Below are 4,951 nucleotides of genomic sequence, written 5' to 3' on the forward strand. Positions count from 1 at the left end.
CTTCAGACTGACCCAAAAGGTTGGAGTAAGATGCTATCTCCCCTCTTCAATTTCATCCTAAACACAGGGAAATTGCCGAAATCCTGGAAGGGTAGTATCGTCATACCAATACATAAAAAGGGACCGAGACAACAGCCTGGCAACTACCGTCAGGTATCACTATTGGATGCTACGGGAAAGATCTTTGCTGCAGAGGTACTTGATCAACTAAAAAAATGGGCTTTTACACAGGGACTGATCCCTCTCTACCAAGCAGGCTTTAGGCCAAAACACTCAGTCTTAGACAATATCGCGATGTTACAAACTATCCTTGATAAATATGTGGTAGTTAAATCCCAGCCTGTGTATGCAGCATTCATTGACTTTACCACAGCATTTGACCGAGTGGATAGAGTGACCCTATGGAAAAAACTAAAGAAATTAGGAATCCCTGAGCAGTTGTTACGAATTATAATGGCACTGCATACAGACACCTGGTGCCAAGTACAAATGGGGAGGGAAAAGGGCCTGACTAACCCGATCCCAACCCCTAATGGACTCAAGCAAGGGTGCCTCCTTGCCCCGTTGTTGTCCTCCTTATATCTCTGTGATTTGCCACAGCATCTACAGCAAGAACTAAACTTTCCACCAAAGGTTGCTGCCCAAAAAGTTCATACCTTACTTTATGCGGACGATATTATAGTGATGGACCTAACCCCCTTTGGGCTGCAAAACAATCTGGATGCCCTGTTTAAGTACACTAAGGAAAACTTTCTATTACCTAATTTAGCCAAAACAAAAATAGTTTCTTTCTCAGGCAAGAAAAAAAGCAGTAAATATTGTTGGAGACTCGGGGGACGAAAAAATCGAAGAAGTTGAGGAGTATACCTATCTGGGTAGGATCTTCACTAAGTCACTAAAAAATAACCCCCAGTTCTTAAACTTGTCGAGAAAATCTGAGGTGCATGCAGGAGCTCTGCTAAGGTTATATGCTGCCTCGGGGAATAGACATTTTTCCTCCCTGCTTAAAGTCTACAGTGTGAAGATCCCTGCAGTTTTATCGTATGCCCTGGAATACATACCTATAAAACAGTGGACATTTCTGGACCTAAAAGAAGGAAAAATATTGAGGAAAATGCTAAAAGTAGCGCAGTGTATCCCGGTACAAGCACTCCGCCTTGAACTATCGCTTACGAGCTCTTACTCTCGAGGTATCGCAAACATCATTAGGTGGGCATACAACCTGCTCCATGCAAAGGAAGGTACACTTTGCTCCCTGCTTAAAACAGAGACTTTTGATAATGATTCTACGAAGCACGTATTTTATAAAAACATGTCTTTCGCCTTCAAACTGGCGAACATTAGTCCTGATCTGTTGCTGACTTGGACACCGCCTCAATTGAAACTCTTCTTAAAATGCTATACCCCAAGACTAAGCTTTGAACTTGACTCGTCGCATTGCGCCAAATTAATTTCCTATACAAACTTTGCTGAATCAATGGTATTTAAGAAAACCCAGAACCATATAGATTTTAATCTCACTCACGGCGCTAGGAGATTAATTATCCTGCTCCGGTTGGGTATTCTACCCACCCAAACTTTAACATCAAAATGGCATCAAAGTGAGTCATCAATATGTAGCCTATGTAACGGCGGAGAGCAGGACTTAGAGCATCTACTGTTCATATGCCCCAATCTAAAAGTAGTAGCAGCGAGAGCAAAACATCTGTCTCCTATATATCTCAGATGGATCACTGAAATATTATCGACGGTCACATTATCGACTTGCAACAATATCGTTGAATAATTATTGACTACAAAAATATCGACTTTGTATACTTATTACACCAACTACAAAAATATCGAGTCAAAAATATCGAGTATTTAGAATATCGAGATCATAAATATCGCCCTAATAAATATTGACTACAAATATATCGTTGTTCATGACATTACCCCTAACACTACAAAAATATCGACTACTAAAATATAGAGTTCAAAAATATCGTTAACAAAAAAATATCGAGTTCTTTTTTGTACCCTTTCATGTCTGAAATACCATATTAATCGTCTATAAAAGTCATTGCTCTATACAAAAAACATTTTACATATAATACCTGTTACTTTTATAACATTCCTATTTATCTACATTTGCTATACATTCTATTAAATGCGTTCTATCATTTTAAAAATATTCTTTACATTTAACTAACATTTTCATTATTTTTTCCACTTACACATCTATTTTATTTAACAACTAACCTGCTTTAATGCGGAAATCACCACATACCACCATTCTCACATCAACAAACACACCAATTAACAAAAAAAAATTCAAACTAGCCTATACAATCCTTCCTTTCATCCTACAACCAATCAAATCAAAGCACACAAAATACACATACTATAAAAGGGATACATGCATTCTACCATTTGCTGCTGCTAGCTCTATAGAAAGAAGATGCCAACACACTGAAGAATTTGTTCCAGAACAAACATCTTTAAAGATCCAGCTCACTACCTAATTATTCAAGTAAGTTACAGTGCATTATTTAGAAATCTAAATTAGTAGTCTACTATTTTACTTATATCTCCTAACTCTTGCACTTATTTAATTTGTATCTCCTCCTACATTTCTGATAGAAACTACTACAAATAATTTCCTAATACCTGCTCCTATTTCTTCACCTAAAAAATCTGATAGTAAGTATATATTAATGCTCTGTTATACACCAACTGCTGTTTTTAAACACTATTTCACAAGATTCATACTTTATTTTAAACATTTTATTCACAGATATTCTGAGATTTTCCTATTTCAACACTACAAATGTATAAAACTACACTAATTAAACATGTAAGTATATATGTTTTTGTTAGTAAACACCCAATATTAAAAATGCTATTTTCTAAACAAGATATCTTGCATATTACATCTTCCCTACAGATCCAATAAAAACATCCAACATCAACTATACCAAAAGACAAGACTACCCTTGTAAAAAATGTAAGTATACTTGTAATTTGTCTAAAACTTCCGAAAAAACCGAAAACTCTGGGGCATATTACCAACGTTAAGCGATATTTATCGCTAACGATGCTTAGCAACGAATTTTTTAACGCTAAGCATCGTCAGAAATTATCGCAGATAAACCTTGCTATTATCAAGGTTTATCGCAAATGCGATAAAAAACGGCCGCAATGCATGAATATCGCTGAAAAGTCAGCGATATTCATGCATTACCGAGCTAATGCTCTTAGCCATGTTATCCACCCACCATTGGATAACATGGCTAAGAACTGCTCAGGGCAGGTGTTAGTTTTTGGAGATATTCACGCTTAGCGCGAATATCTCCAAACGTTGGTAATAGGAGATAGCGATGTTAGCGACTATTTCCAGTCGCTAACATCTTGGCACGCCCACTTTGCATGTCATTAGTGATAAATATCACTGACATGCAAAGTGGGGCCCAAGATGGTCGCTATCTCCTACTAGCTGTCGCTAACTGGTGTTAGCAACAGCTAGGTAATAGGGAGATAATTTTATCTTCGCTTTCTTGGCTTTTAAAGCCAAAAAAGCAGAGATAAACCCCCTTGATAATATGCCCCTATGTTCTTAACACCATGTTATGTATTTTATATTTCCTCTACAGATATTGTGAATACATCATACATCTATTCTACCTACAGCAAACAAAACTACTTATTTAGAAGTTAGTATACTTTTAAATATTTCCAATTTCCCAACGGTTCCAAATATTTTTTATAATATTTTACATTTATTTATTCTATCTTCTGTACAGATCTGAACTTTACTACCTTGATGTACTCCACCAAATACTACAACTCAACTATTTAAACAAGTAAGTATATGTAATGTTCACATCAAATGTACTACTAAGCAAAATTAAAAACTGCTTTTTCCTAGAAAAACGTTTGTTATGTGTAAACATTAACTTAGCATTTCTATATTTTCATACCAACAGTAAATAAAGAAATACATACAAGAAAATCCTTCAAAATACAGTTCTGCATTTGTGATTACTGCTTTTAGTAACTGTAAGTATAAATACATCATTAATTATGTTAGCACCACAAAGTGAAATATATGTTTTTTGATTTTATTTCTTTCTACTCTTTCCTAGAACAAGTAAAACAAAATGACAGAAGGTGCAGAATTTGTTATGTCACAGAAAAATAAATTACTGTTATGTTATATGGGTTATGTTTATAATCAGGAAAGACAAAGTGGTAGAAAAGTTTTCTGGAAATGCACCAAATATTACTCAAACAAATGTTATGGAAGGGCTACTACTGAGGAAACTAATGTGTTATCTACCAGGGAACACAATCATCCCCCCAATGTCACAGAAATTGAAATAAGAGATGCTTTAGAAAGTATAAAAACTGCTAGCACACAAAGTGATAAACCAACAACACAAATCCTTAAAGAAGAACTGTTAAAAGTCCCAGCCCATGCTTCAGGTCAACTACCCTCTATTGACTCCCTAAAACGCACAATTGCATACACTAAAAGACGCACTTCCACAACCCCACTCAACCCTACTACTTTTGAGGAAATTAATATTTCACCAGAAATGTCCATCACACACAATAAAGACAAATGTATCCTTTTTGACAATGAAAGCAGTACAAACAGAATCATAATGTTTGCAACTGCAAGTAATTTAAGAAAAATCCAACAGTGTCCCCAATGGATGATGGATGGAACATTTAAACCATGCCCAAAACCTTTTTATCAACTATATTCCATCCACGGTTTATACCATAACTATAACATCCCTTTCATTTACTGTTTGCTACCAAACAAACAGCAAAACACTTACACAGAAATATTAAATGTTCTCAAAAATGAAATCAATAATTATTTTCCACAAAAAATAATTATTGATTTCGAATTAGCTATGATTAATAGCATTTTGAAAACATTTCCCCACACAGCAATCCAGGG

The 4,951-nt window shown here is 35.4% G+C and overlaps 1 long non-coding RNA gene across 1 annotated transcript; it reads left to right on the top strand.

Annotated features, from left to right (window-relative positions):
- The first annotated feature begins 2,806 nt into the window (after window positions 1–2,806).
- Window positions 2,807–4,023, top strand: LOC144785608 (uncharacterized). Its single transcript, XR_013601987.1, has 5 exons — window positions 2,807–2,836; window positions 2,927–2,986; window positions 3,633–3,692; window positions 3,783–3,842; window positions 3,966–4,023. It is a non-coding gene; the product is annotated as an uncharacterized LOC144785608 (long non-coding RNA).
- Window positions 4,024–4,951: the final 928 nt, after the last annotated feature.

Source organism: Lissotriton helveticus, chromosome 10, assembly GCF_964261635.1.
Source record: "Lissotriton helveticus chromosome 10, aLisHel1.1, whole genome shotgun sequence".
Lineage (NCBI taxonomy): Eukaryota > Metazoa > Chordata > Amphibia > Caudata > Salamandridae > Lissotriton > Lissotriton helveticus.